The sequence below is a fragment of the Scyliorhinus torazame genome, chromosome 16, assembly GCF_047496885.1.
Source record: "Scyliorhinus torazame isolate Kashiwa2021f chromosome 16, sScyTor2.1, whole genome shotgun sequence".
In the NCBI taxonomy this organism is placed as follows: Eukaryota; Metazoa; Chordata; class Chondrichthyes; order Carcharhiniformes; family Scyliorhinidae; genus Scyliorhinus; species Scyliorhinus torazame.
Genome location: NC_092722.1, coordinates 3,028,893 through 3,052,749, shown reverse-complemented (window position 1 = coordinate 3,052,749; position 23,857 = coordinate 3,028,893). Strand labels below are relative to the sequence as shown.

Here is a 23,857-nt window from a genome sequence, read left to right as displayed (position 1 = left end):
GCACGGTGGCATTGTGGATAGCACAATTGCTTCACAGCTCCAGGGTCCCAGGTTCGATTTGGCTTGGGTCACTGTCTGTGCGGAGTCTGCACGTCCTCCCCGTGTGTGCGTGGGTTTCCTCCGGGTGCTCCGGTTTCCTCTCACAATCCAGTGATGTGCAGGTTAGGTGGAACGGCCGTGATCAATTGCCCTTAGTGTTCCAAAACGTTGGGTGGAATTGCGGGGATGGGACAGGGGAGTAGTCCTTGATGGGGTGCTCTTTCGGAGGATCCGTGCAGAGTCATTGGGCTGAATGGCCTCCTTCGGCACTGTAGAGATTCTCTGATTCGATGCAGAAAAGCTGAAGGCATAGCAATAATTAACAGCCCAACACAGAAGGAAATAAAAACATTGCCATCATTTTATAAGGCACTCAAATAGCATGTTTGGAATGCATTTTTTAAATAAGCACCATGACTTTTAAATAAAATACCTCCTTGTGGACTTTCACAGCACATCAATGAAGCAAACAATGTATTAATGCGTTTGAATCTATTAACAGAATGAAGCCTTCTGTCGCCTTCTGCAGTACTTAACCAGTTCAAAGATCTCTGAAGTCAGAGGTGCCAATTATCTACAGACAGAAGGCTGCACGCTATGGAATGATAATGAACAGGCACTCATATCCCATCTGGTTTTTCAGAAGCTGACATAACCCTTGACCAGATTCAATTTTATTAGCACCAGGTCAAACCACCTCCCCAACTCCACAAATAAATTGCAAAAAATTGTTTAAATTCATCCTGCATGTCTTCGGGTGCTCCACCTAAACTCGGGTAAAGTGAAACACTTTGCAATTCAACTTTTCACTGTACCTTGGTACACGTGACCACAAACAAAATCCAAATCCAAACTCCAGTCATTTCAAAACTGCCTGAATCTGCTTTGAATTGCAGGCAAAGTTTGTCAAAATGCAGGGGACAGGAAAGTTACTCGGAAAACAACATTGGCACAGTGAGGGAAATGCGATTTGCAAACTTTTCTGTTTCTAATTAATAGCAATAATTATATTAACAGTTAAAGTTATTGTAAACAAATTCTCCATGTGCGAGGCTAATGTAAAATGCAAGGCTGTGTGAATGGTAAGAAACAATGCAGACTAATGGATTTATCGTTCTGCCAATTGATGTTTAACAGAGATATGTGAAAAATAATTAACACAAGAACAAAGAATCTATAAGAAAGCACATATGAAATGGAATGTAGCTCCAAGGTGTGGACCTGGAAAGAGTCCAGAACAGATCAGCTATAACTCTGGCTGCACAGTGCTTAGCAACTGTAGAAAAGTTAATTGAACAAGCCCAAGAACAGGTTGTGAGCTGGTGATGGTGCTGCATTGTCTGACTGAGCACAGTTTTATCCTCAGCTGAGAGAGTACGAAGCAAATAATGAAATGATGATGAATTTAGATCACAAGGAAAGATTAAGGAATGTAAAGTGTAGAAAGCTTCAAGGTGACCTAATTAATGTTTTCAGACTCATAAACAGATTGAACAAAACAGTTCCAGGCAAATTATTGACTACTGTGCTAAGTTCAAACATCCTTCAACAAAGTTTTGAAATTGAGGAAGTTCAGAGGAATGAATCACATACTCGAAGGTAATTGTATCATAAAAGGAGTTACCAAATCAGACAGTTACAGTGAAGACTATAAGGATGTCCGTCTAGTGATTGGGACAATTGAGAAAGAGGAAACTGATGTGTTGGGTGTTCTGGATCACATACAGGTCACCAACACTTGAAGTAGTGCAACACTATTTTATTAAAAGTTTTGTAAGGGCCACGAAGAATCCAGCACGAGTTTTAAGGATACAAAGTAATAACATTTATTTACTATAACATATATACATAACAGTAGCAGTAACTTCCCTTGCTACATACTCCTTCCTGCTGGTTCCTGAACTGGCCAGCTTTATTTATACTAGGAGTTTACTAGTGGTTTCTCCGCCCCCCTCATTGGGGAAGCTCATACTCCCACAGGATTGTGGGATAGTCATTAGTCCCCAGCCAATGGTAAGTAGGCAGGTTATAACAAAAAGGTTAACTATTTAAACATACTTGAACTGTGGGTAAATATGATACCAGCTTTAATTAAAGACCTTTGCCTTGTCCTAACCAGTTGATGCACTCAGCACATGGTGAATGTCTGTGTTACAGGCTGTGAGCTCTGTACTCCGAGCTAGCTGCTACTCAAATGAGAGGGAACTCTGATGTCCCCTGTCTTTATAGTGTGTGTGCTCTCACTGGTGATTGGTTGCGGTGTTGTGTGTGTTGATTGGTCCCACTGTGTGTCCATCAGTGTGTGTCTGCACCATGATATACTGGTGATATGACATCCCCCCTTTTATATAAAAAAATGTGCCTGCGTGACAATAAATAGTGTGTGGTGAATGTTCCTGACTACGTGTGTGCGAAATATTTACAGGACTATGTACATAAAACTAAGCTATTTACATGGGAAGGTGCCTGGTGCAGACAAAAACAGTGTGTCACACAAATAACGAGATGAACGCTATATACAAACCACTTGAACGATTAAACAGAAGAACAGAACAGACCAGAGAGTCGATTGGTGCAAAGTTCACAAATTAAGTCTCTGAGGTGGGCGACGAATTCTGGTTGACCGCCTCAAGGGTGGGTCAGGAGTCACCAGCTGAGGAGCGGGCTGGACTGCGTCAGAGTGAGGAGGATGCAGAGTGACCAGAATCTCTGCATAGTCCAGGTCAGGGACAACAGGAGGGCGTGGCACTGGCGGAGGATCATGTAGCGAGCGCGGAATGAGACGAAGGGCACGCCGATTACGGCGCAGAATGGAACCATCCGGGAGACGAACCAGGAACGAGCGGGGAGCCACCTGCCAAGAACCACAGCAGTTGCAGACCAGCCACCATCCGGAAGATGGATACGGACGTTGTCATCTGGAGCCAGAGCAGGGAGATCAGCTGCACGGGCGTCATGAGCCGCCTTGTGCTGTGTACGAGACAGTTTAATCCGGCGAAGGACCGGAACGAGGCCGAGGTCTGGGACATGAATGGACGGCACCATCATCCTCAGGGTGTGACCCATGAGCAGCTGGGCTGGCGACAGGGCAGTGGACAGTGGGGGCCGAGCGATAGGCCAGCAGGGCAAGGTAGAAGTTGGATCCCGCATCGGCAGCCTTGCAGAGGAGCCGTTTGACTATGTGGACGCCCTTCTCCGCTTTGCCGTTGGATTGGGGGTACAGGGGGCTGGATGTCACATGCACAAAGTTGTACCTCCTGGCAAAGTTGGACCATTCCTGGCTTGCGAAGCAGGGGCCATTGTCCGACATCACAGTGAGTGGGATGCCGTGTCGAGCAAAGGTGTCCTTACAGGCACGGATGACCGCAGACGATGTGATGTCGTGAAAACGTACCACCTCCGGGTAGTTTGAAAAATAGTCTACAATCAGAACATAGTCCCTGCCCAGCACGTGGAACAGGTCGATGCCGACCTTGGACCAAGGGGACGTGACCAACTCATGGGGTTGAAGGGTCTCACGTGGTTGGGCCGGCTGGAACCGCTGACAGGTGGGGCAGTTGAGCACTGTGTTGGCGATGTCGTCATTGATGCCGGGCCAGTACACTGCCTCTCGGGCCCGTCGGCGGCACTTCTCCACGCCAAGATGGCCTCCTCGTGTAGCTGTTCCAAGACGAGTTGGCGCATGCTGTGCGGGATAACAATGCGGTCCAGCTTCAGGAGGACACCATCGACTACCGCCAGATCGCCTCTGATGTTGTAGAACTGCGGGCATTGGCCCTTGAGCCACCCGTCTGTTAGGGTGGCGCATGGCACGCTGTAGCAGGGGGTCAGCCGCAGTCTCGCTGCGAATTTGGATGAGGCATTCATCCGTGGCCGGTAGATTGGAGGCCACGAAGGCCACATGGGCGTCAACCTGGCAGACGAATCCCGCTGGGTCACACGGGGGTGTTGACTGCCCTGGACAGAGCGTCGGCTATGATCAGGTCCTTGCCCGGGGTGTATACGAGCTGGAAGTCGTATCGCCAGAGTTTGAGCAGAATGCGCTGGAGGCGAGGCGCCATGTCGTTCAAGTCTTTTTGTATTATATTGACCCGCGGGCGAATGGTCGGTCTCAACGGTGAATTGGGGAAGGCCGTACACTAATCATGAAATTTGACGACACATGGCGCGTGACGCATATACAACGGGGGCCCATGATGAGGCCTCATCGCATTGCAGGAGCACTGCCCCAATGCCAGGTTGGCTGGCATCGGTCCAAAATTTTTGTCTCTTTCGCTGGATAAAAAAGGCACACTACCTGGGCCGTGGTAAGTTTGGTTTAAGTGACTTTCAGTGGCACATGGGCGAGCAGGGGCGGCCGCAGCAACAAGAGCTCCTGCCGGTGGCCGCGATTCACGGCGATTTCGGGGAAATCCCCGAGTCTTCACGCGCCCCCCCGACTATCGTCGGCCTTTGGGGCCGTCTGCGAGCAGCCAGCCGGGGCCAGTTTAAAAACCGGCGAAGAACCCCATGCGGATGGCGGGTGGGCGGGGGCTGAGGCGCTGGGCCCGGCGCGGCGTCGAGGTCAGAGCAGCGGTGGGCGGAGCTACGAGGAGGCCGAGGCGGCAGGCCCGAGGCCAGGGCACTATGTAGGGAGGGTGCTCCACGTCGGATGGCTCCCACCTAGGAGGAAGAAAGAAGGCTGAAGCCTGGTCCCAGGGGAGCGCTTGGGCGAATGCAGAGGAGAAAGGAAGAAGGTTGAAGGAAGTTTGGCAAAAGTGTTTTTTTTTTCTCTCCCCTTTTTTTTTCCAAAAAGAATAAATCACATTTATGAAGGACAGGAGGGTTGAAGGGGGGGAGAGGAGGAGAAAAGAAAGAAGATAAAAAACAATAGCCGCTAAAGGATGCGAAGAGCAGTGTGTCGAAGAAAGGAGGAAACGCGGGTTCGCCGCCGAAGGAGAAGACGAGCAAAAGTGTTGACAGGATGGCGGAAGCCAAGCTGCAAGGTGGGGCCGCACTACTTACGGTGGAGATGATGACCGAGGTGATGGCGGTGGAGCTGGAAAAACAGTTTGCGAGGCACATGGAAGCCTTGAGGAAAGAGATGGCGGTCGTGTTGAGGTCATTGTTGGAGGAGGCAATCTGCCCGATGGGGGTGGAGGTGGCAAAGGCATTGGCCGAGGACGAGAGCAGGGCGAGAAGATGAAGGAAGTGGAGGAGGCCGTGTCACGACACAGCGACCAGGTCACCTCGATGGGGGACAAGCTGCGGAGGGTGGTGGAGGTTAACAGAGGAACTCCGAGCAAAGCTGGAAGACTTGGAAAACCGCTCAAGGCAGCACAATTTGAGAATTGTGGGCTTGCTCGAAGGGACAGAGGGCCCAAGGCCAACGCAAATACTTCGCTAAGAAGTTGGCGGAGCTGATGGGGGCGGGTGAGAGCCCCACCCTGTACGAGCTAGACCCAGCTCATCGGTCATTAAGGCCGAAGCCCAAAGTGAACGAGCCGCCAAGGGCAGTAATTATTTGCTTCCATAAGTTTTGCATGAAGGAGAAAGTATTAAGCTGGGCGAAGCAGGAGTGTGAGGTGCTGTGGGATGGTACTGCGGTTCGGATCGAACAGGACTGGACGGTGGAGTTGGCAAAAGATTGAACGGCGTTTGGGCGAGTGTGAAGGCGGCTTTGTACCAAGAAGGGGGTGCGATTTGGTGTGGTGTACCCGGCGAAGTTGAGAGTAACATATAACGCCAAAGACTTTTATTTTGAGACAGCGGAGGCGGCTGAGCATTCGTGAGGGCAGAAGGCTTGGGACAGACGTGAAGAGCGGAACTGGAAGAGAGACTGTGGACTGTGTTTGAGCGGCTGGAAAATGTATAAATGTTACAACTTTCTTTTTACTGATTTGTATTGCAATTTACTTCTCTTTGCATTGTTACAGAGTTCAAGTTAATGGCATTCTGTGTTGCGACGGTTAAATGTTATGTTAGTGAATTGTAGGGGTTGGATTGTTGGGTTTGTTTTGGTGTTTCTTTCTCTGGGACTGGGCGGAAGGGGGGCGAGAGGTATTGGCGGGGGGAGCCACCCCGCGCTAGCTAACTAAAGTCAGTTAGTGAACGGGGGTGAGGTGAGAGGAGGACTGCGGACGTTGGAGCCTGGATAGCAGGCTTCAATGGGCCTACGAGGCGAGCGAGACGGGGGAAGGGATGGATGTTGGGGGATGTTTTTGTAGGGGGGGTTCTTGGGAGGGGGGTTCGATGTTACCAATGGACAGGGGCGGGTCAGGCATATGGGGCAGGGCCTCGGTGGTATTGGTGATGGTGGATAAGAAAGGTGGGGGGGGGGGGGGGTGAGAGACCCCCAGTAAGGATAATCACGTGGAACGTGAAAGGGCTAGGAGGTCCGGTCAAGAGGTCAAGGGTGCTTGCACATCTTAAAAGGTTTGAAAGCCGATGTAGCAATGCTGCAGGAGACTCACTTGAGGGTGACGGACCAGGTGAGACTTAAAAAGGGTTGGGTTAGCCAAGTGTTTCACTCCGGATTTGATGGAAGGGCTCGAGGGGTAGCGGTGCTGGTGAGCAAAAGGTTACGCTTCCAGATGGAGAAGGTGGTGGCAGATCAGGGGGGTAGATATGTGATTGTGACAGGGGCGCTGGAGGAGGGATTAGTGGCGCTGTTAAGTGTATACGGTCCCCAATTGGGACGATGTGGGATTCGCGAGGAAGGTGTTTGAGGCTAATTCCCGACTTGGACACGCGTGAGCTGATTGTGCGGGGGGACTGGAACTTGGTGCAGGAGCCAAGGTTGGACAGATCACGGCCGCGCTCGCTGGTCCCATCAGGGGGGGCGAAGGCGCTGGCTGGGCGTAATGGTGGAAATGGGAGGGGGTGGACCCTTGGAGGTTCCTGCACCCAAGGGAACGGGAGTATTCATTTTTCTCAGCGGTCCATAAGGTATACTCGCGGATCGACTTTTTTGTGGTGGGGAAGGCTTTGCTGGCTGGAGTCAAGGGATCGGAATACTCTGCAATTGCAGTGTCAGATCACGCTCCACATTGGGTGGATATGGTGCTGGAGAAGGGGGTAGCGCAGAGACCGGGATGGAAACTGGATGTGGGGCTTTTTGGGGAACCAAGTGTTTCTGTGAGATAAACTGAAAAAGGTAATTAAGGAATATGTAGGTTTCAATTGTACAGGTGAGGTGTCGAAGGCAGTCGTCTGGGAGGCTCTAAAGGCGGTGGTGAGGGGGAGATAATTTAGTTTAGGCCACGGTGAACAAAGAGGAGAGGTTGGAGCGGCAGAGATGAGATGTTGGAGGTAGATAGGAGGTATGCAGAGGATGAGGACCCGGCGAAGCTGGAAAAGAGGAAGGAACTACAGGCGAGCTTCAACCGACTGTCCACCAGGAAGGCGGTACGCCAACTGAGATGAGCAAGGGGTGCAGTTTATGAACATGGAGATAAGGTTAGCAGGTCAGCTCCGGAGGGAAGGCAGCGGCAAGCAAAATTCTTCAGGTGAGGGATCGGGCAGGGAAGTTGGTGGTGGCCCCAGTGCTGATTAACAAGGTTTTTGAGGAGTTTTATGAGAGGTTGTACAAGTCAGAGCCACCCGGGGGAGACCGTGAGATGCAGGAATTTCTAGATGTGTTGGAGTACCCGAGGCTAGGGGAGGGGGACAGGGCTACATTAGAAGGAGCGATAGTAGAGCAGGAGATAAAGGATGCGATAAGGAGGTTGCAGTCGGGGAAGGTGGCAGGGCCGGATGGGTTTCCGGGGGGAATATTATAAAAAATTCAAAGATAGGTTGGCACCCCTGATGGTGGGGATGTTTGAGGAGGCGATAGGGAAGGGGGTGTTGCCGCAAACCTTGGGGCAGGCATCGATTTCACTGTTGCTCAAAAAAGATAAGGTCCCGACGGAGTGTGGGTCGTATCGGCCCATATCACTTCTGAATGTGGACTTAAAAGTGTTGGCGAAGGCACTGGCGGGTAGGCTGGAGGAGTGCCTCCCGAAGGTGATAGGGGAGGATCAGACGGGGTTCGAGAGAGGGGAGGCAGCTCTTTTCAAACGTTAGGAGGGTTTTGAACGTCGTTATGGCACCGGCAGAGGGGAAGGAAACAGAGGTGGTTGTGGCATTGGACGCTGAGAAGGCGTTTGATTGGGGTAGAATGGGTAGAATACCTGATGGCAGTCCTAGAGCAGTTTGGGATTGGACCCAGATTTGTGGACTGGGTAAAGCTACTATATAAGGAGCCGAGGGCCAGTGGTCCGCACAAACAACATCAGCTCGAGATACTTTTCTCTCCACCGTGGGACGAGACAGGGATGTCCTATGTCCCCCCCTGCTGTTTGCACTCGCGATTGAGCCGTTGGTCATTGCATTAAGAAATGAATAGTGCGGGGTGGGGGGGGGGTGGGGGGGGTGGGATAGAGCATAGGGTGTCCCTTATATGCCGACGACTTGCTGCTGTATATGTTGGAACCGAGTGCGTCGATAGGAGGAATATTGGAGCTACTGCGGGTATTTGGGTCTTTCTCGGGGTACAAGCTGAACCTGGACAAGAGTATTTTTGTGGTGTCTCGGGTGGGGGCAGGGGTGGGGGGGCTGCCATTCCGTAGGGCAGGGACTCATTTTAGGTATCTGGGGGTGCAGGTTGCTGGGAGTGGGGGAGGCTCGCAGGTTACAACATCACTAGTTTGGTGGGGAAGAGTGAAAGCCGATCTGGCAAGGTGGGACGGCCTTCCTCTGTCACTGGCGGGTCGGGTACAGGCGGTTAAAATGAATGTGTTGTCGCGATTTTGTTTATTTTTCAATGCCTACCGATTTTCCTGCCAACAGCTTTTTTCAGGGAGATTGGGGGAAGGATTACCTCATTCATATGGGGAGGGAAGGTGGCCAGAGTGAGAAAGGTGCTGCTAGAGGGGACGGCAGGCAGGGGGGTTTGGGTATCCCGAACCTGGGGCGTCATTCTCCGACCCCCCAGAGGGTCGTGAGAATGGCCGTTGTGCCGCCGTGAATCCCGCCCCCGCCGGTTGCCGAAGTCTCCGAAGGGAGAAAAGTCGGCGGGGCGTTAATGGCGCCGCAGACGTCGGAGAATGTCACGGGTCTGCGCAAGGCAGCCAATTTTCGGCCTGCCGATATTCTCCCTTCCGGATGGGCCGAAGTCCCGTCGACGTGATGACCGTTCACGTCGACCGTGAATTAAACTCTCCTTTTCATCGGCATGACCCGGTGCTCCAGGTTCACGCCGACCAGCGTGGAGGTGAGTGACGGCCCTGGGGGGTTGGCTCTGGGCAGGCGATGGCGTGGCCGCAGTCTGAATGTGTGAGGAGAGGTGTGTCTCGGGTTGTGTGTGTGTGTGTGCGGCGGGGGGGGGGGGGGTGGTTAGAGTGGGCTGGGCTCCGGGGAGTGCCGGGAGGGGGGTCCGTGCCGGGGAGGAGGATGGGGGGGTCCGTGCCGGGGAGGAGGTTGGGGTCCGTGCCGTGGAGGGGGATGGGGGGGTCCGTGCCGGGGAGGAGGTTGGGGTCCATGCCGGGGAGGGGGATGGGGGGGTCCGTGCCGGGGAGAGGGGGATGGGGGTCCGTGCCGGGGAGGGAGGTTGGGGTCCGTGCCGGGGAGGAGGTTGGGGTCCGTGCCGGGGGAGGAGGTTGGGGGGGCTCCGTGCCGGGGAGGGGGATGGGGGGGGGTCCGTGCCGGGGGAGGGGGGGTGCGAGGGCAAGTGAGTTGGTCCACCTGGCCAGGTGCCAGCCTCCAACAGTTGGACCCATGCGGTCCATGCCACCTGGCTGGGGGGAAGGAGGGGATATGGGCAATGATGACATGTCGTTCCCCCCCCCCCCCCCCCCTCCCCCCAACCAGGCCGTCATGTTTTCAGACCATCCAGCGATGTTGGCCGCCGTGGCGGCAGCCGGCTAATGTCCATGTTGCCCTGGATGAGGAGGAGGAGGAGGAGCGTGCCAGAGAGGCGGCCCCAGGCTGGAGGGACACCTGACCGACAGGACGAGGAGGGGGGAGGAGAACGTCGCGGCCCCACAGCAACGGAGGCACCCGAGGGCGCCCTGTGTGTACCGGCCTGGGCAGTCATACCAGGACCTCACGGACCGGGAATGCAGGAGGAGACTCCGGATGAGGCGGGAAACCATGGCACATATCTGCCACCTGCTGGCACACCTGTCACCGCGTGGCACTGGCGGGGGACACCCCTCTCCCCGTGTCCGTCAAGGTTACGGTGGCCCTGAACTTTTATGCAACGGGGTCGTTCCAGGCACCGAGTGGGGGACCTGTCCGGCATATCGCAGACATCGGTGCATCGGTGCATCCGGGCAGTGACAGATGCCCTATGTGCCATGGCGCACCGCTACATCCACTTCCCTGTGGACCGGGCCAGCCAAGATGCCCGGGCCGTGGGCTTCTCTGCCGTGGCCGGGTTCCCCATGGTCCAGGACGCGATCGATGGGATGCACGTCGCCGTGCGGCCACCTGCAGATAACAGGGCCGTGTTCACCAATAGGAAGGGGACCTATTCGATGAACATACAGGTGGTCTGCGACCACCGCATGATGATCCTGCAAGTCTGCGCCCGTTACCCAGGCAGTGTACACGACTCATATGTGTTGTCGCGGTCATCCATCCCCAGCATGTACGAGGAACGCCATCCCCGGCTGAGGGGCTGGTTGCTAGGCGACAGGGGCTACCCATTGCGATCGTGGCTGATGACGCCTATACGGAGGCCACGCAATGAGGCGGAGAACCGCTACAATGATGCCCATGTAGCGACAAGGGGAGTGATCGAGAGGTGCTTTGGCGTGCTGAAGGTGGGTTTCAGGTGCCTGGACCTCTCTGGGGGCGCCCTCCAGTATCGGTCAGATAGGGTCGGCCGCATCATTGTGGTGTGCTGCGTCCTGCACAACATAGCCCAGCAGAGGGGCGATGTGCCGCAGGCAGAGGAGGGCGGAGTGGAGGAGCAGCAGGAAGAGGCGCAGTCCTCCCCAGGTGAGGGGGATGGGGGTAATGGTCAGGGCAGACGGGGTAGACACAGGCGGATGGCTGTCCACCGTTACCGGCTGGCCCAGCGGGCACGGGACAGACTGATAGCCGCCCGCTTCACTGACTAGATGGGCGTGGGAATCGGGTAGTATGGCCACAGACCGCACACCATGGCAACAGCCGACCACCCACACCCCCCACCCATCCACCCACCCAGCACCCTCACCCCCCTCCCCAACCCCACCCACCCCACCCGCATGCACACCACCCCCCCCCCATTGCCGATCCACCTGCGGCACAACGGGCCGGGCTCACACAGTTGCGGGTGGACGCGTGTCTATTGCAGGCCATGGAGGATGATGACAACCCGCCCTGCGGTGAGCTCCTGGCTCTACATCGTTGGACTATGTCTGACCCATGGCCACAGTACCACCATCCACCCGGACCATCCCTGCATGCGGCTGTGACACTGCAGCGCACGGTCCCGTCCTCTGCCCGGGGGGATGTTGATGGCGGCCCAGGGGGAAGGGGGCAGACTCACCTGGGGCTGAGGTAAGACCACCCCTCACACACCCACTTGCGCTCAACGTACATGACACCCCCGCATGCTTTGGACAGAGCACAAAGGCAGCTTCTGTAGGTGTAACATTGACTTTAATAACCAAACGAGTTCATGCACGTGCCCTAGCCCCTAAAACTCATCTGTGCCCTGCACCCGTGCCAACTTACTCAGTGTCTAATTGTTTGGCCTTACGGGCCCTTTGACTACGTCTACGTGGTTCCCCAGACGGTACAGCAGAACTGGAGGTGGACTCCTGTGATTCCTGCCCTCTGACACTGGATCCCTTTGGCGGCCGTTTCCTGGGGCGTCCTGGCCTAGATGGGCCAGGCTGCGGCCCGGGCGACTGGGATGGCGAGCTGCCAGCCTGTCCTGCCCGTTGCCCACCCGATGCACCTGGGACGGAAGGGGGGAGTCCGAGGTGTCGCGGTGTTCCCGGACCTCCCCTACAGGGGGAGCCGGGACGGACCACACCACCTCCTCCTCCCTCGGGGTGCCCGATGGCCCCCAGGCCTCTACATGGGTGGGGGATGCGAACGGACTGGCCATCCGACGCCCCCCCGACATCTGGCGCTGCCAGTCCAGGAGGCCCGTGCTGGTATCGACAGGGGTCTGCAGGTTTGCAGCCATGGAGCCCAGGGGGTTGTCAAACCCTGTCTGTGACAGTGCGACGCCGGCTCGCAGATGGCCACTGGCGCCGATGCCCTCAGCGATGGCCTGCAGAGACTGGGCTATGGTGTTGAGCGCCTCTGCCATCTGGCGCTGGCACTGGCTCATGGCCTCCTGTGAGAGGGCAGCCATGTCCTGGGCCACAGACGCCGCCTGCACGGAAAACCCCAGGCCTCGCAAACCGTTCCCCATGTCTGACACCGTCGCACCCATTGCCTCCACCGTGGACGCCACCCGTGCGGTGTCGGCCTGGGTGGCACGCATGACCGGCACCACTTCCAGCTCCTGGACGCGGGTGGACTCCTCCACCTGCGACTGCAGCCGCCGCAAGCCGGCCGTCACCCTCTTCGCTCGTCTCCGGGTCGGTGGTTGCATCGGACCTATGGGTGGGTGTGGAAACTCCAGGTACCCGGGATCCATCTGGGCGGCAGATGTTCGCTTGGGCTGGGCTGCTCTCCAACCGCCCGGCCCCTCTGCTGCTCCTACCTCCACCTGCTGTACCGGGACGGCTGTGTTGTGCGCACCAGTGAGTGTACCAGACTCCTCATCACTAAAGTGCCCAACCGAGGTGAGTGTTTCTGCGATGGTGGAGGGTGTTGGTGACAGCAGTGGCGTTGTGTCGTGCTCTTCGTCCCACTCTGAGTCCATGGCACTTTGGGGTGGGGGTTCGTCTCCACCCATCCACTCTGAGTCACTGTCCGGTATTTCGTCTTCCTGGGTAGTGCTGTCCCGGGTAGGAGTGTCCTGGGCAGTGCTGTCCCGGGTAGTGGTGTCCTGGGTAGTGGTGTCCTGGGTAGTGGTGTCCTGGGTAGTGGTGTCCTGGGTAGTGGTGTCCTGGCTCGGATGTGATGGGGGCCTATGGCTGTCCCCCTCGTCGCTGGGTGGTCGCTCCCGCACGTGACGGGGGTGTCGTCTCCCTGTTGCTCCAGGTCTCTCCGTCTCCTGTGGTCTCCGAGGGGGCATCCTGCGGGCGTCGCATGCTGGAGGGTTCGGGTCTCTCCGTCTCCTGTGGTGTGCGAGAGGCATCCTGCGGGCGTCGCATGCTGGAGGGTGCGGGTCTCTCCGTCTCCCGTGGCCTCCGAGGGGCATCCTGCGGGCGTCGCATGCTGGAGGGTGCGGGTCTCTCCGTCTCCCGTGGCCTCCGAGGGGCATCCTGCGGGCGTCGCATGCTGGAGGGTGCGGGTCTCTCCGTCTCCCGTGGCCTCCGAGGGGCATCCTGCGGGCGTCGCATGCTGGAGGGTGCGGGTCTCTCCGTCTCCCGTGGCCTCCGAGGGGCATCCTGCGGGCGTCGCATGCTGGAGGGTGCGGGTCTCTCCGTCTCCCGTGGTCTCCGAGGGGCATCCTGCGGGTGGTCTGCATCTGCGGGGATGGGTGCCTGGACGTTTGGTCCTGCGATACACAATGAAGCATGCATGGTTAGACATCAGGCAGTGATCAGGTGATATGGGGGAGGGGGATATAGGGGAGGGGGGATATGGGGACGGGCTGTCGGTGGCTCACTTGCTAGTACGCCCCCGACCTCTGCATCAGCAACCTCCCGGTCCTCAGGTCCGCCAGCCAGTTCCAGGGCCCTTTCCTGGTGTTCGGTCAGTGGCCTCTCATCAGCGGGGCCTCCTCCAGTCCTCACATGCTCCCTATTGTTGTGTGCGCGCTTCTCCTGTGGGGTTGGGGTGGGTGGGGGTGGTGGCAGGGGTAAAAGGCAACACTGTTAGGCAGGTATATGAATGCACGCCATCGGTTGCGCGTGCATTGCAGAGGTTAAGGTTAGGGCTGGATTCACTTGGGGATATGGGGGATATGGGGGAGGGGGGGATATGGGGGAGGGGGGATATGGGGGAGGGCGGGTATGGGGGAGGGGGGATATGGGGGAGGGGGGATATGGGGGAGGGGGGAATATAGGGGATATGGGGAGGGGGATATGGGGAGGGGTGCTATGGGGGAGGGGAGATATGGGGGAGGGGGGATATGGGGAGGGGGGATATGGGGAGGGGGATATGGGGAGGGGGATATGGGGGAGGGGGGATTTGGGGAGGGGCGATATGGGGAGGCGGGGATATGGGGAGGGGGGGATATGGGGGAGGGGGGATATGGGGGAGGGGGATATGGGGGAGGGGGATATGGGGAGGGGGGGATATGGGGGAGGGGGGATATGGGGGAGGGGGGATATGGGGGATATGGGGGAGGTGTGATATGGGGGAGGGGGGATATGGGGGAGGGGGGATATGAGGGAGGGGGGATATGGGGAGGGGGATATGGGGAGGGGGATATTGGGGAGGGGGGATATGGGGGAGGGGGGATATGGGGGAGGGGGGATATGGGGAGGGGGGATATGGGGGAGGGGGGTATGAGGGAGGGGGGATATGGGGGAGGGGGGTATGAGGGAGGGGGGATATGGGGATATGGGGGAGGGGGATATGGGGAGGGGGGATATGGGGAGGTGGATATGGGGGAGGAGGATATGGGGAGGGGGGATATGAGGGTGGGGATATGGGGGAGGGGGGGATATGGGGAGGGGGGATATGGGGCAGGGGGATATGGGGGAGGGGGGATATTGGGAGGGGGGATATGGGGGAGGGGGGGATATGGGGGAGGGGGGATATGGGGGAGGGGGGATATGGCGGAGGGGGGATATGGGGGAGGGGGATATGGGGGAGGCTCACCCTGGCTGCTCTGACGAGGTCGTTCACCTTCTTGTGGCACTGGGTGCCTGTCCGTGGTGTCAGGGCCGCAGCGGTGACGGCCTCTGCCACCTCCCTCCACAGACGCCAGCTGTGGCGTGGGGCAACTCTGCGGCCGTGCCCGGGACACAGGGCGTCCCTCCTCTGCTCCACCGCGTCCAGGAGCGCCTCCACATCCCGTGACTCGAACCTCGGGGCTGAGCGGCGGCCAGCCATCCAGTCGGGTGTTCCGGTCGGGTGTTCCGGTCGGGTGGGGGGGAGCAGCGCGGCCTTATGAGCCGTCACGCCGTGCGGCGCGTATGACGCTGCACGGCGTGAACCACGTGCCCAAGCGCGGATCCCGTTACGTTGCTGCTAGCCCATTCCGGGCCGGAGACTTTCGACCCATTTTTCCGACGTGATGCAAGTCGGATTTGCGCCGTTTTTTGCGCCGATCGGCGGATTTGCGCCGATAACGGAGAATTTCGCCCCTGATGTATTACTACTGGGCAGCGAATGTGGAGAAGGTGCGGAGCTGGGTCAGAGGGGTTGATTCTCAGTGGGTTAGAATGGAGGAGAGTTTGTGCAGGGGGTCGGGGCTGAAGGCGCTAGCAACAGCGCCGCTCCCGATAGCTCCGGGGAAATAGTCAGGGAGTCCGGTAATAATAGCTTCATTGAAAATCTGGAGGCAGTTTCGCCAACACTTCGGGTTGGGGGTAGGGTCAAGGGAAATGCCGATTCGGGGGAACCACAGATTTGAGCCAGGGAGGTGGGGTGGAAGTTTTCGGAAATGGGAAGAGAAGGGGATTAAGACACGAAAAGATTTGTTTCTTCGGGGTCGGTTTGCAGGATTGAGGGAGCTGGAAGCGAAGTATGGGCTGGAGCAGGGAGAAGGGTTTAGGAACATGCAGGTTCGGGATTTTGCCAGGAATGAAATACAGAGCTTCCCAGAGGAACCGGCCTCCACATTGCTGGAGGAGGTGTTGACGACAAGAGGACTGGAGAAGGGGGCAGTGTTAGCGCTGTACGGAGCTCTTTTGGAAGAGGATAAGGCACCACTGGAAGGGATCAAAGCAAAGTGGGAGGAAGAGCTGGGAGAGGTTATAGAGGAGGGGGTCTGGTGTGAGGTGCTCCGGAGAGTGAATGCCTCCACCTCATGTGCGAGGTTGGGGCTGATACAGCTGAAGGTGGTATATAGAGCGCACCTCACGAGGGCAAGGATGAGCCGATTTTTTGAAGGAGTAGAGGATGTGTGTGAGCGTTGCGGGGGGCGTGGGGGGGGGGGGGGGGGGGCGCGAATCACGTTCATATGTTTTGGTCCTGTCCAAAGCTAGGGGAGTACTGGAAGGAGGTGTTTAGGTAATTTCCGAGGTGGTGCGTGTGAAACTGGACCCGGGTCCCCAGGAGGCCATATTCGGGGTGTCGGACCAGCCAGGGTTGGAAACGGGAGATATCATAGCCTTCGCCTCGTTGATCGCCCGAAGGCGGATCCTGCTGGGATGGAGAGCAGCCTCTCCACCCAGTGCCCTGGCGTGGCGGGGGACCTGTTGGAATACTTGACCCTTGAGAAGGTTAAGTTTAGGGGGTTGGTTTAGCACACTGGGCTAAATCGCTGGCTTTTAAAGCAGACCAAGGCAGGCCAGCAGCACGGTTCGATTCCCGTACCAGCCTCCCCGAACAGGCGCCGGAATGTGGCGACTAGGGGCTTTTCACAGTAACTTCATTTGAAGCCTACTTGTGACAATAAGCAATTTTCATTTTTCATTTCATTTCATTAAGTGCGAACTGAGGGGAAGCTCGGAGGGGTTCTACAAGTCATGGACACTATTTATTATGCACTTTCAAGAACTGGATAACATCGAACATTAGTTGGGGGGGGGGAGGGTTGAGGGGAGGGGGGGGGCTGTGTGTGTTAATGGTGACTATGGGTAATCCCTGATTCCTTTTTGTCATTTGTTTATGTAAACAGACGGGTTGAGGTTTGGGGGTTGGTGGGCGGATGGGATCGTTGTTACTATGGGGACTGACATATCTTGCTGATTATTGTTTATTGTTGATGGGTGTAAATGTGGGAGAAAATGTGAAAAAGGAGGAGAATACAAATATATATTTTTTAAAAGTTTGGTTTTAAGTTCTGTCCATTCGCTCTTGTGGGCAGGAAGCCATTGGAAGTCTGTCGTCTTCCTGACCAGGTTCCTGAGAGCTGTGGTATGAGAGCGAGGTTAGGGATGAACGTCCCTAGGAAGTTGACCATGCCCAGAAATCGGAGGACCACCTTCTTGTCCTCTGACTTTTTCATGGCTGTGATAGCAGCCACCTTGTCCGCCTCCTGCCGCACACCCAACTGGGAGATGTGGTCCCCTAGGAACTTGAGTTCCCTCTGGCCGAAGGAGAATTTGGGTCTGTTGAGGCGTAGGCCCTGCTCCCGTACGCGTTTGAACACGCGTTGGAGGCGACTGATATGCTCCTGCGGGGTGGTGGACCAAATGATTATGTCGTCAACGTAGACGCGAACACCTTCAATGCCTTCCATCATTTGTTCCATGATCCCGTGGAATACTTCTGATGCCGATATGATCCCAAACGGCATCCTGTTGTAACAATATCTGCCAAAAGGGGTGTTAAAGGTACACAGTTTCCTGCTGGATCTGTCTAGTTGAATTTGCCAGAATCCTTTCGAGGCGTCAAGTTTGGTGAAGAGCCTGGCCCGAGCCATCTCGCACGTGATCTCTTCGCGCTTGGGGATTGGGTAATGCTCCCTCATTATGTTGCGATTCAGATCCTTTGGATCAATGCAGATTCTGAGCTCGCCGGAAGGCTTCTTTACGCACACCATGGAACTGACCCAGTCGGTTGGTTCCGTAAATCTGGAGATCACTCCTTGGTCTTGGAGGTTCTGCAGCTGCTGCTTGAGGCGGTCCTTGAGGGGTGCTGGGACTCTGCGAGGTGCATGCACCACAGGCGTGGCGTTCTGTTTGGGTATGAACTGGTAAGTATATGGGAGCGTGCCCATGCCTTCGAAGACGTCGCGGTGCTGGTCGATGATGGCGTTGAGTTGCGCCCTGAAGTCAGCATCCTGGAAGCAGACGTGTCATCAGGAGAGAGAGAGTGAACTCTTTGAATGAGGTTTAGCAATTTGCACGCCTGTGCGCCAAGCAGAGAGTCCTTCGAGGAGCCCACCATCTCAAAAGGAAGGATGGCTTTTCGTGACTTGTGCGTCACTTCGAGGTGGCATGAGCCGGTAGCAGGAATGATGTTGCCATTGTAGTCCAATAGCTGGCAGGCCGATGGGAGAATGGTTGGTTTGACACGAAGGCTTTGGAAAGCAGACCATGCCATGAGATTGGCGGAGGCACCAGTGTCCAGGCGGAATCATATTTGGGACTGGTTAACCGTCAGGGTGGCACACCACTCATCGTCTGGATCGATGCTGTATACCGACAGCGGCTGGTGTCTTTGCTTCGGGGACAGCCTGTTTTTCGTTACGACACCGACTCGAAAAGGCGCCTTCGGGTCCTCGGTGTCACTGCTGTGGGGGAGGTCGGAATCGGACTCGGTGACCGTGGGTTGAATTGCCCGAACATTCCTGCGAGGCTGGCTGAAGCGATATGAGTTGGAAGGCTGAGCTGCTCGACAGCAGGCAGCATAGTGGCCAAGTCTTCCACATCGTAGGCATTGTCGAGATTTTGCGGGGCATTGCCGCTTTAAATGGGCGGAGCCACAGTTGCCGCACGTCGTGGCGTCAGCATGTTCGCTGCGCCACCGCACATGCGCGGTGCGGTCCTGCATGGTGCGCGCCTGTGCAATGCGTTCCTCCATGTCGCCGCCCCCTCGTTTGGTGCATACAAGCGCGGGAGTCCGCAAAAAGGGCGCAAAATGGCCGCCCTCATCCAGGCTGAGGCCCTGGAGGTGTTCAATCACGTGGACCAGTTCCGCCTCGTGGGGACCTTGCCGCGCCGTTTCAGCCGCTTGTATATGGGAGTACCGACTGGTGGCATTTTCATGTAGGACACAGGTCTCGATGGCGGTCGCTAGGGTGAGTTGCTTTACTTTGAGGAGCTGCTGACGTAGGGGGTCCGACTGAACACCAAAAACGATCTGGTCGCGTATCATGGAGTCGGAGGTGGGCCCGTAGCTGCAAGATTGCGCAAGGATGCGGAGGTGCGTTAGAAAGGATTGGAAAGGTTCGTCCTTACCCTGCAAACGCTGCTGGAACACGTAGTGCTCGAAACTTTCATTCACCTCTACGCTGCAGTGAGTGTCAAATTTGAGGAGAACCGTCTTGAACTTTGTCTTGTCTTCGTCATCTGCAATGGTGAGAGAGTTGAAAATATGGACGGCATGGTCCCCGGCCGTGGAGAGGAGAGAGCAATCTTCCTGGTGTCTGAGGTGCCCTCCCTGGCCGTGGCTTCGAGGTTGAGCTGGAGGCACTGTTTGAAAATCTTCCAGTTGGCCCCGAGGTTGCCGGCGATGCAGAGCGGCGGCGGCGGGCTGATGTTGTCCATGTTGCAGAATGACGGAATGCTGGCGGAAGGCAGCTCACTTGCAGGTAGGTCGAAGAAGTGGTAGTATGCAACCACTCCTGGTATCATGATGTGTTGGGTGTTCTGGATCACATACAGGTCACCAACACTTGAAGTAGTGCAACACTATTTTATTAAAAGGTTAACTATTTAAACATACTCAGACTGTGGGTAAATACGATACTAGCTTTAACTAAAGACCTTTGCCTTGTCCTAACCAGTCGATGCACTCAGCACATGGTGAATGTCTGTGTTGCAGGCTGTGAGCTCTGTGCTCCTAGCTAGCTGCTACTCGAATGAGGGGGAACTCTGATGGCCCCTGTCTTTATAGTGCGTGTGCTCTCACTGGTGATTGGCTGCGGTGTTGTGTATGTTGATTGGTCCCACTGTGTGTCCATCAGTGTGTGTCTGCACCATGATATACTGGTGTATATTATGACAGAAACCTTTCCTGATTGTGTAAATTATTTTTTTAATGCATCATTCTCATGTCGTATACTCTCCCTGACACACTGAATCCTCTATCCAATGTGCTTATTCAATCGGGAATTGCTGGCTGCAGTATTTCCTCAGTTTGGACACATTATCGAGGATATAATCATATTCATTTTTACAAGCTGAACTTTTGATTTGTGGAATATATTTTAAAGTTGCTCCCAGCTGCATAAACGAGAAATGAGATCACGGAGGCAAGGGTTTCCTGAAATATATCAGCACCCCAATCGTTGAACTCTTCGGGGCGATAGTTTAAATGGTTGCAGGAGTGTAAAACTTGCATAAGCATGCTTGGCAAACAGTTGTATTTGACAAAACACATTTCTACAAAAGGAGTGCCCATCGGAAACCAAAGATTACACAGAGATTAAAGTAGACAAAACTGTAACCACAATCTGTGCCGAATGACCCAGTGGGACAAAGTCTGATTCATCAGAGTCAACCATTCATTTCTAATTGACTAATGGAATCTCACCACCGACTGTACAGAGCCAGCCACATAAATGCTGAGGCTACAAGAGCAGGTCAGAGGCTGGGAATCCTGTGCTGAGTAACTCACCTCCTGACCCCCCCCAAAGCCTGTCCACCATCGACAAGGCACAAGTCAGGAGTGTGATGGAATACTCTCCACTTGCCTGGGCGAGTGCAGCTCCAACAACACTCATGGAGCTCGGCACCATCCAGGACAAAGCAGCCCCCTTGATTGGCACCCCTTCCACCACCTCCTACAGTGGCAGCCGTGTGTGCCATCTACAAGATGCACTGCAGCAAATCATCAATGCTCCTTCGACAGCATCTTCCAAACCCACAACCTCCAACAGCTGGAAGGGCAATGACAGCAGACACATGGCAACATCCCCACCTGCAAGTTTACCTCCAAGTCACTCACCACCCTGACCTGGAAGTGTATCGCCGTTCCTTCAGTGGCGCTGGGTCAACATCCTGGAACTCCCTCCCTAAGAGCACTAAGAAACGTGAACACAACAGGAGAAAAATAGTTAAAAACAAACACAGCAAGAGAAAGATACAGCATTGGTGTCACCACTAACCAGCATAGGTGTCACCACTAACTATCACTGGTGTCAGCACTAACCAGTACTGGTGCCACCACTAACTATCACTGGTGTCACCACTAACCAGCATAGGTGTCACCACTAACTATCACTGGTGTCAACACTAACCAGTACTGGTGCCACCACTAACTATCACTGGTGTCAACACTAACCAGTACTGGTGCCACCACTAACCAGCACATGTGTCACCACTAACCTGCACTTGTGCCACTGCAAACTAGCACTGGTCCCACCACTAACCAGCACTGATGCCACCACTAACCAGCACTAGTGTTACCACTAACCAGCATTGAGCCACCGCTAACTAGCACTGGTGCACTGCTAACCAGCACTGGCGCCACCATTAACTAGCATTAGTGCCACCAGTAATTAGCACTGGTGCCACCGGTAACTAGCACTGGTACGATAACAGCACAACACTATTCTTGATGCTTATCAAGTTCCTCTCTGTAGATTGAAGATTGGCCTCACATTTTCAAGGACAAATCATTGATAAAGAGAAGGCTGTTTTACTTTGTAATCTTACCTCCTGAGGATCTGTGTTCGCAGTCAGTGAACAAGAGCATTCAGAACTCTTTGTACACTTGCCAGCCACACCCATATGTTTCATTTCAAAGACTAATTGTAGTCATGACCTTGGACAAGGGTCCAGACATCCACACAAGGAGAAATGCAGTGCAGTAACAATCCATGATCCATCACTGATCCTGGGAAAACTGTCCTGACTAACGTGCTTGATGAAAGGTTTGGTCACAAACAAGAATTTCAAATCTTGCATCTTTTTCACGGCTTTATGATTGAAATTTGCTTTGGTGGCTGAACCACATAATGCGCTGTAACGTCCGATTGTCGACGGAAAGCCACGTGGTCGCCGATACGGAGAGAGGAAACTGGGCATCCACCTGCCTTCAGAAAGCGCGACGAACCTTCCTGTTCTAGCGGCAACCTCGGGCTTCCAGCGCGACGGTCTGTGCAGGCTCTAGCGTGGCGCAGTTTCGATGTAGCCACATCCCTTGTGACGTAACAGTGACGGGAGCACCCATTGTTGGCAGGCTTTCAAACTGCAGAATTAGATTGAAGACAACGGGCAACATGTTTAACACGTGTTTTAAAGGTTGCAGAAAGCTTTTAAACATTTTTTTGTTTGTGATTTCTTTTAGTCAGGCCTTGCTGAGGTTATTGGTTCTTTTAAAGTAATTTAAAAAAAATTTCTGTGTCTAAAGGTGATTATTATTTACAAGTGAACATTGGTTTGTTATTAGTTTTGAATCTGTGAAACTATTTAGATCTGCACAATGTATTATATCACACTACGTGTGACATGCTGAAAGGTGTTTATCTTTTAATTTAAATTATGGTCATAATATTTTAAAAGCATCCTAGGGCTTTTGCGGTCACTGTCTTTGTAACAACTGTTTTTTTAACATTTGTTTTATAGAATCATTGAATCACTGCATTGCAGAAGAAAGTCATTCGACCCATCGAGCCTTCACTGATGCTTCAAAAGACCATCCTACCCGGGCCCATGTCCCCGCCCTATCCCCATAATCCCACCTAACCTTTGAGGCGATTGATCATGGCTAATCCACCTAACCTGCATATCTTTGGGACTGTGGGAGGAAACCGGAGCACCCGGAGGAAACCCACGCACACACGGGGAGAACGTGCAGGCTCCGCACAGACAGTGACCCAAGCCGGGAACCGAACCTGGGACCCTGGCGCTGTGAGGCAGCAGTGCTAACCACTGTGCCACCGTGTTACCCGTGTTATTGTGTCCCTGCCTAGTTTGCTTCATTTATTTTATTCATTTATAATTATCTGCTAATTAAATGTGCTTTGATCTTTCATAAGTCATTTGTAGAAGTTTGCAAAGTTGAATGGAAAAGCATTTATTAACATAAATAATTTTATTTTTCCTTTGAGCTTTGAAACCAGTTAAAGTTATCAGCTGAACAATGACATTTTGTGTCATAACCTCAACTTTTACAAATTTCTTGCAATAAAACCTATTTTCTCACTTAAACACAACGGTCCATAAAATCTATTTTTCCACACAAAGTCAACAGTTCTGTCTATTTGTAAAAAGGAGGGAAGGGGGGGGGAGAGGAGGGAGGGGACAGAGTGGGTAGGGGATAGGGGGAGGAAGCGAGACCTTGAACAAGTTCAAGGTACAAAAGAAGCAGCTCCTGAAGTGTAGTGTCCTGGCACACATCTCCTCTGACATCATTTCAAGATGTCCTTTGCCTGTACTCTCTCAGGGGTGGGTAATTGATTCACTTCCTCGCCAAGCGGAAATGTTGCATGACTCTTCTCTCATGTTCCCTGTACCTATGTAGAAGCCTCCGAACAATTCAAGGATTTATAAAAACCAGACTATTAATGTGATGCCCCAGCAGAGATGAAGCAGGACTACAGATTTTGAATCTGCACAAGATTCTGCAGTACCTGTCAGAGATATAGTTCACATTAGCTTACAGAAGACTTGCGTACGTCAACTAAGGCATTAAACTTTGTTAAAGCATTTGAAGTAATCACTGAGGCTTGTAGCAATGTACATTACATCGAGACTCTTAAACAACACAGTTTAAAATCCTTTGCAAAATCCAAATATACTTTATCTGTGAATCAGCTGGGAGGACAGGCTTGCTAAAATTAGTGTCCTTTAAGGAGTCAATATCACCATATCGATATCGAGCCCATGATCATCCAAAACTAATTGCGTTGGGCTGGCCATGTGCTTAGGATGTCATAGCCCCAAACTGCCAAAACTGCCAAAGCAAATCCTCTTCACCCAGCTCAAGGAAGGATCCTAAACAAGAGGTCAAAGGAAGCTCTTCAAAGACACCTTGAAGACTAACGACAAAAAATGGAACATTGTTGTCA

General features: G+C 54.3%; 1 long non-coding RNA gene across 1 annotated transcript; it reads left to right on the top strand.

The window, feature by feature from the left end:
- Positions 1–983: 983 nt before the first annotated feature.
- Positions 984–23,002, top strand: LOC140392330 (uncharacterized). Its single transcript, XR_011935290.1, has 2 exons — positions 984–1,121; positions 22,413–23,002. It is a non-coding gene; the product is annotated as an uncharacterized lncRNA (long non-coding RNA).
- The last annotated feature ends 855 nt before the right edge of the window (positions 23,003–23,857 follow it).